The sequence below is a fragment of the Mugil cephalus genome, chromosome 7, assembly GCF_022458985.1.
Source record: "Mugil cephalus isolate CIBA_MC_2020 chromosome 7, CIBA_Mcephalus_1.1, whole genome shotgun sequence".
In the NCBI taxonomy this organism is placed as follows: Eukaryota; Metazoa; Chordata; class Actinopteri; order Mugiliformes; family Mugilidae; genus Mugil; species Mugil cephalus.
In genome coordinates, this window is record NC_061776.1 from 2,944,493 (window position 1) to 2,952,669 (window position 8,177).

Consider the following 8,177-nt stretch of genomic DNA (forward strand, 5'->3'; position numbering starts at 1 on the left):
TCTTTATTTCATTTGCTACGAAAACAACAATTTTACACGAGTATAATAATAATAATAATAATAATAATTGTTGTTGTTGTTATTGTTGTTATTATTATTATTATAGTTTTACTAATTGTAGTACTCGTAATTTTTGGAGTAAAAACAAAACAACAAAAATGATTATACTTAAAAATACTTAAGTACTAAGTCGTCACAATACATTGTGTATATTCTACAAATTCTTATTATTATTTTTATTCAACAACTAAATTAAGAGCAAATATATTTCAGTGAGTTTAATTATTTCAAACGACTTAAAATGTTTACCTCGTAATTAAACTTGTAAAATAACTTCTTACAAAAAAATGTGTCTCTTTAAAAAAATATATGAATATCAGTATTTTTGATTTTTATGATCAGATTCTCAAGAACAGAAGCAGAAGATACTAAAACCTTTCAAAGAGTTTTAAACTGAATTAAAATTAATTTCCTTTAAAATAACTGAACTTCCTGAATTCACATATTAAAATATTAATTTGAGATGGTTACGCTCTTCTGTCCAGTTCTGCTTTTGTATTTGTATTTGTATTTTTTTTTAGTACATTAATCTTTTATTAGTATTACTATTATAATTATTTCAAATGTTTGACATTTAACTTAATTTAAATTTAACAACCAAAACCTTTTAAATGAAATTATTTAAAAAAAAAAAAAAACTTTTATCTGTGGAGCTCTTTACCCGACTACACATTTAGCTTCAATAAAACGTTTTACTTATTTCATGTTTTTTTGCTTTGACTCTTAATTTGTGACTGTTTAGTTTTAGACTTCATGTAAAGAATGAGCAGCATTAACTGTATATTATTCTTTGTCTTTAACAGCCGCCTCCGGCTCATTAACAGACTAAATCTAGGACCCGACACTGACTGACTGACTTCACTTTGGATGATTTCAGGCTTTAAATGAACAGAAAACATCCTTTAAGACCTTTTCTGACTCTTCCAGGATTCAAACCATCTTTTCTTTCAAGAATCAACATTTAGTTTGTGTGAGGACGAGTTCAGCTCGGCTTCTTCAGCAGCTCGACCTTCACATCACGACTCAACTTTAACTCAAGATTAAGCCTTAAAACCTACAAACTCAGTTCCAGGACTAAACAGACATTATAAATATGTCCAATTTTCACAGTATTAACCAGCAGAAACAGTGTTTTCTTACCTTTAGGGTCGACGGTGAGACGGATTGCTTTTCCAAATGTTAGAGCATCACAGTGATACAGAGCTGTACAAAAACCTGTGAGCAGTCTTTTGTCGTCAGAGAAGCTGAAACAGGTTAAAATCCATTTCCACTGGACTCCATGGGAACTGTGAACCCCACAGGAGCAGACAAAGAGAGACAGAGATGAGTTTTTATCTGGTAAATGTGAAAATATGACAGATTTCAGCAGCAGACGCAGCAGCAGAGCAAAGACTTCAGAGTCAGAAAATACAGAAAAGAGACAGTTGATATTAAAAAAATCATCTGCTGAGGACTCACCTTTGATTCCTGGTGTTTCTGTTGAGTCTGGACTGATCTGAGTGGATTCATGGTTCTAAACTGACTCTTCAGACCAGGCTGGAGGTTTTTGTTCAGCTCTGGGTGGATTTTCAGTCGTAGTGGTACCCCACCCCACACCGTGAAAAACCCTCGTACAAAAACCTGTCACAGCTTCGGGAGGAAACGCTGCCACCACAAACAAAAACTGTCACGCTCACTTACTCTGATACTCGGACCTGTTCACAGGATTATTGACATTTTAAGAATAACTTCTGTTATTATATGATTCATAAAATTTAGTAATCGGTGCCATGGTTAAAAGTCAAATCAATAAAAATGGAAAAATATAAAGTATAACGAGGTAGAAATGTATCTATCTGTCTAATGTGAATAAATGAATATGCCTTGAATCCATATAAATATATGAAGTATATTTATGAAATTATACAACATATATAAAAGCTGTATATACTTAAAACATATAACTTGTATAAATAATATAATTTTAATTATAGTGTAATTTTCTATATAAGTTATGAAATATATAATCCTGCAAATTATATAATGGCATCACAGTCAAACAGACAGCAGAGGAAACAACAAGTAATAAAACAAAACATGACAAAAATACATTTGATTTTACCACACGCACCACAAAGAGATGCAGCACTAAACAACATCATTTCTCAACATAAGGTTCATGTTCAGACCTGATGTGTAATTAAAGTTATTTTGATCTATGGAATATTGTAACAATGGATCACTATGTGCCGCTGCTTCAGAACAATGAACAACCAGGACAATGGACAGTAGGTGGTTTATTTACCATGGTAGAGGTGCAACCAAAAGGATGACAAAGAGAATTTGAAAACACACTCGTGGTAATACCACCATGAATGTACATTGTTCCTATTTTCACCCACAATTTGGTTAATTTGATAATGCAAATACTGTGGAATAATTTGATTATACTCTGGTATAGGTCATTTTGTTCATTGTTCTGGTTTGATGTTAAAAGACAGGAGCTTATAGTCAGAGCTGGACTTAACCATCCCTTAGTTATGCTGCTCTAGGCCTAGGCTGCAGGGGGACGATGCACTGAGGACATGTCCTCTCCTCTTTGTCCTCTAATATCTTATCATTTTATTTTCTATCTCTTATAATTTACTAACCACTGTGTCTCCCTCTCTCCCCTCCATCTTCTTGTGAGGGTCTCTGGTCTGGAGGCTGAATATCTGACCTGTGGAGTTCTAAGCTACATCTGCTGCCGTGGCCTCATCAACCAGCCCAGTCTTCATGGTCTGGAGTCTGTGTATCAGACCTGTGGAGCTCCATAAACTACATCTGCCCCAGTCTTCATGTCCTCCTCCAGGTGTCCCCTCCTACCTAGATGAACTATTCACCAACCTGCCCATGATTCCTGTTATACTCACAAACTGTCACAGATCATCAGCTGTGTGTTATATTACTAGATCCTACATGTTTCCTTCAGCTTGATGTTTGTATCTATGACAGAAGTTAGTTTATCTTGTTTCTCCTGTTCTTCTTCTCTCTCTATCTTCTCTGGTTCTACCCGGCTGGTCTTCAGCAGATGGTTCCTACATATGAGCTGGTTCTGCTCCAGGTTTCTTCCTGTTAAAAGGGAGTTTTTCCCTCAGGCTGCTCTGGAGGTTTCAGGCTGGTTTTTGTGAAGCGTCTTGAGAATATTTGTGTTGTTATTGGTGCTATATAAATAAAACTGAAGTGAACTGAATTGATGAAGTAGACTATTCAAAAACTCTGTTAAGTCATTGGTGAGAAACAGGGGTGGTATTAAATAAATGAATGGCCTCTATACACTGCGATTTTAGCAGTCAAACTAGTGCAGACACACTATGCGACAGGGATCTAATGATCTTTGGTACAACGTCAAGTTTGACGTGTGCAAATTGTAGCCTCCGATGATCGTTCTTCACGTCCCGTGGATAGCTGTGCTCTCTCTCCCGAAATGATTCTCATTAACATCTGGCTCAGTGCAAAAAAAAAAAAATAATAATAATAAAAATAAATAGCTAGACCTACCTCTCTCCCTCACATTTCTCCTTCTCCCAGCTTTCTTTGTCTCGATCCCCTTTATTTTTAAAGAACTGTCTGATGTCCATGACGCCAGCCAGACTGTCCGCTGACAGCGCATCCGTATCTATGATGCGCCGCAGTGTTTGTATTTAAATTTTGCGCGCTACGTGTCGCCCCTCAGTCATAGCGCAGGGGTTTGGATTTCTATTCTGTGATCATAAACTGTGATATAAAATAGACTTATGCGAGAAATTTCATCTGGAATTTTACAGAGGGGCACAGCGCGTGTTTACCGGGGCACGTGTCCAGGTAAAAAGTGTCTGGCGACGCGCATGGGCGAAACGTCTTCAAGAAATTCTACAAGTCCAGTTGCCTTTATTCAACGCCTTTTGGATTTAATGTTTAAATTATATTCGTAAGTTCGTTTAACTTCGCGGCTTCCAATGCCGTGAAGTTAAACAAACTTAATATAATCCATTCGCCGCAGGTGTCCAAAGGAAAAATAAGTGACAGTTTCGTCCGCAAAAACAAGAAGAAAAAAAAAACAATAAAAATGTGCAATCCACGACTAACTGGTATATTAGGAACAAAAACGTTACAAAGAAATGTTGTGATTGGTCATCTGTCGTTTCATTCATTCGTTTCTATTTTATACCAAGAATGAGCCATGGGTCAACGTGGGGCACAGAAGAGACGCGCTGCCTCCTCGATATATGGTCAGAGGAGAGCAGATATCAGCTGCTTGACGCACAAAAATGCCGACGTCTACGGCCAAATCGCCAAGACAATGTGCGACGTAGTGTCGGCTTAAAGTGAAAAAAATAAATAAAATAAAATAAAAATTGCCAAAGATCCCTATTGGACTTTCCTGGTGTGAATACTCTTTAAATAATACAGATTTTATCAAAAGAGGTGCAGAACTAAACAAGTTGATGCAAAAACATTTCTCTCAACATACGTGATATTAACTTATGTTTCTGGATCATATTTTAGTTTCTCTGTATGTAAACAAACATTCGGTGACTAGAACAACATCTGCTGCCTTAAAAATATAATGGATTTCATGGCTTTTTCAGAACCATGAACAACTCTGTTCTTGGTGTGAACATTAATATGACAACCAGCTCAATTGACAGGAGGTGGTTTATTTACTGGTGTAACCAGTCATTATTACACAGGATGGTATGTTACAGTCCCTTGTGCCAAGATCTCAGGCAAAACGCATTTAGGAGCCCAGTCCAACTGGAAACCAACCAGCAGGCTAGCAGTCAGCTACCAACTAGCATCCAACAAGAAGACACCAGCTAACTAGCCTAGCCAACAGCAGCAGGTAAGAAGTGATGGGACATGCAACTACATGTCAACCAACACTTCTCCCCTCTGCAAAACACATTTAGAAACTCAGCCCCCAGAAAGAAAAAAAGAAGCCCAACCAGCAGGCTAACCGTCAGCTAGCACTAGCAACCAAATAGACAACAGGGAACCAAGAAGTTGATGAACAATTAACAAAACACAACGAGGGTAAATGAAATGATTTTATCAGTGAATATGAAATTTGGTTAAACAAACATAATTTGGTCAGTGGATCAACAGCTGTTTGGGTCCCTATGTACCGCCGTTTCAGAACCGTGAACAACTCTGTTCTTGGTGTGAGCAACAGCACAACAACTAGACTGACAATGGACAGGAGGTGGTTCATGAGTTTGTGACAAAGTTTGACCAGAAAAAATGATCTGATGAACAGAAGCCTGAGAACCTTGACTTCAGTCTGACCTCATGTTTATCAAAACCAAGAAGACGAACTCCAGACTCATGTAGTTGATTGTTGGATTCTAGAGTTCAGATTCTGGAGGCCAGTCGTTCTGTAAATGGAAGGGCAACATGAAATGCATTCTGGGATACCTAGCTGTACCAAGTTACACCTCAAGCTCTGTCCTTGCTGACCCACAACTTAATGCTCTTGGCTTTGTAATAAAACGTATAATTTTTCTATAAGTCTAGAGATAGTTTAGAGATTGTGTTTGTGGTGTTCTGATGTATGTGATGTTTCTGGTTTATTTTGGTGAAGGTTCACAGTCGTTCAGGTCTTGACTAGAGGTGGACTCAAAGATGTTTCCTCCAAGAGTTCAGCTCTGAATACCTGGTGGAGAGTTTAGGTTTTTATCAGCTTGAGGTCACATGACAAGAGTCTGGTAATGATTTGATTTGGACATTTTCCGACCTACATTCAACTGAATAACTTAAGTTGCACCAACAGCCCCTCATACCGTCACAGTCGATGGTCCTGAACTCTGATAACTATTTGGATGGTCCTTTTCCTCATGTTGAACCACAAACCTACTAGATCTGATCTACTGATCTACTGGACACAAGTGTCTTAGGGTTCCGTGAGAGGAGACACTCTGTAGATGTTTGAGGTCCATAGAAAGAGGCCTTTTCCTGTTTTTGTGTGATAAGGTGTGACAGGAATGTGGTTCAGTGACGGTCATCTTCATGAACACTTGTGCCTAGTGGTAAGTAAGAGACAAATATTTCTCTGTTGGACCTTTCAGGCCCTCCTCCCCACTTGGTGTGATGAGGTACAGTGGTCTCCTATCTTAATTACAATATACTCGTGCTTTCAGTGACGTATGGTTAGTATGTGTCCAGAGTGCTACCCATCACATTTCCACCACAACACAGCGTCATGATTTCAAGAACCAGTTTGAAACGTGGACCCATCGGACCTCAGCACTTTCCTCTTTGTGTCCCTCTTCTTCTCAGAAGAGGCGGTGTAGTTTCTGGTGGGGTAGAGTTTCAACTTGTAGATGTAGAGATGAACTGTGTTGACTGATGATGGTTTCCTGAACCTCCTGGTAATATCATTTACACAATGATGTGTTTTAAAGCAGGGCAGCCTGAGGGGTCAAAGGTCATGGACATCCTCTGAATCTTGTGATGACGTTAAATAAAACTAGCAAATCCCTTTCAACCTATATTCAACTGAATAAACTGCAAAGATATTTAATGATCTTATTGTTTTTCTGGTCAATTGGAAACAGACCATAATGTCATTGGGGTTTATAAAAATTAATTCAGGAGCATCAAAAGAAACTCAGCTGATGTGAATATTTGTCGAGGAGGATTCAGTGCTAGAAGGTGTCTGTAGGTTTTCGTCAAAGAGTCAGACTGACTTCTGTCACTGTGGTCCATCCACTAGACACGGTGAAAAACACTCGTACAAAAACTGTTGAACTGTTTCTCTATGGAAGACTCAGAGCAGCAGCTGAACGAGGCTTGAGGTTTCTCCTCGTCAACCCTCTGTGGCTTGTTTGAAGAGACGATAGCTCTTATCTGATGTGAATAAAGGTCAGGCTGATGTCACAGCGTTTACTTTGATGTTTAAATATGAGCCCAAATTAAAAATGTGTCTAAAACCAGGTGGATGGAAATGGAAATAGAATCTATGAAGGTTGGAGTTAAATTATAAATCTCAGATCAATGGAGTGTAAACCTTTTAATTTATTTATGGTGTAAAAACAAAGTCTGATGAATTAGTTCCAACACTTCCTGTCTGCTCTGAACTGATGGACATAAATACAGTTCATTCATTCATAAAGATAGAAAAATGAGCCTCCTTGGGGGCTGGTTGGAGATGATAGAAAGGCAACAGGAACTCAAATAACCACTGGTTCCCACCAAGGAATTCACACAGGCTCACCAACACTGGACAATAGACGACTGGAAAAACGTTGTCTGGTCTGATGAGTCTCAATTTCAGCTGCTACATTCAGATGTCAGGGTCAGAATTTAAACAACATGACAGCATGGATCCATCCTGCCTTGTACCAACGGTTCAGGCTGGTGGTGGGGGTGTAATGGGGTGGGGTGGGGGGATGGGGGGGGGGGGGGGGGGGGGGGGGGGGGGGGGGGGGGGGGGGGGGGGGGGGTCATGGTTTAAATGCCACAGCCTACCATGTCCATCCCTTCATGACCACAGTGGACCATCTTCTGACTATCATGTCAACATGGACCAAACCTCTGAGGAATGTTTCCAACACCTTGTAGAAAGTCTGACACCAAGAATTAAGGCAGTTCTGAAGGTGTACCTAATAAAGTGACCGGTGAGTGTGTATAGGGACGTGGAATATGGCAGCGAATCATAGGGTGATGAGTTAATAAGTTTAGCCTTGCTTTTTGAACTGATCTCCGTATATTCTTTGTTTTTCCTTTTTACTTCTAACTAAATAAACAAATGAATAAATAACGTAAACTAAACCTCCTGTCTGCTCACGGCCAGTTCATTAGGTACACTAGTGAATTCATTTCCATCTAAATAATGTTGAGTTGATGGAGAAACAGAGTCAGAAAGGAGGTGATTGACCCAGATGAACCTGAAGGGTCTTTGCACATGGTTGTTGACGAAACGAGAAGCTCCTCATTGCATCAGTTGGATCAAGTTGGTCCTAACTTGTTGAATATCAGCAGAAAGATAATCACCATGACCTAATTATCCACCAGGAGGCTCTGGACTAGCTCAGTTACATCCAGGTGGAGGAGACTTTATTTTTTGTCCAGGCTGTGAATCTTTGTGGAGGATTCAGAGCTGGAAGGCCTCTGGAGGT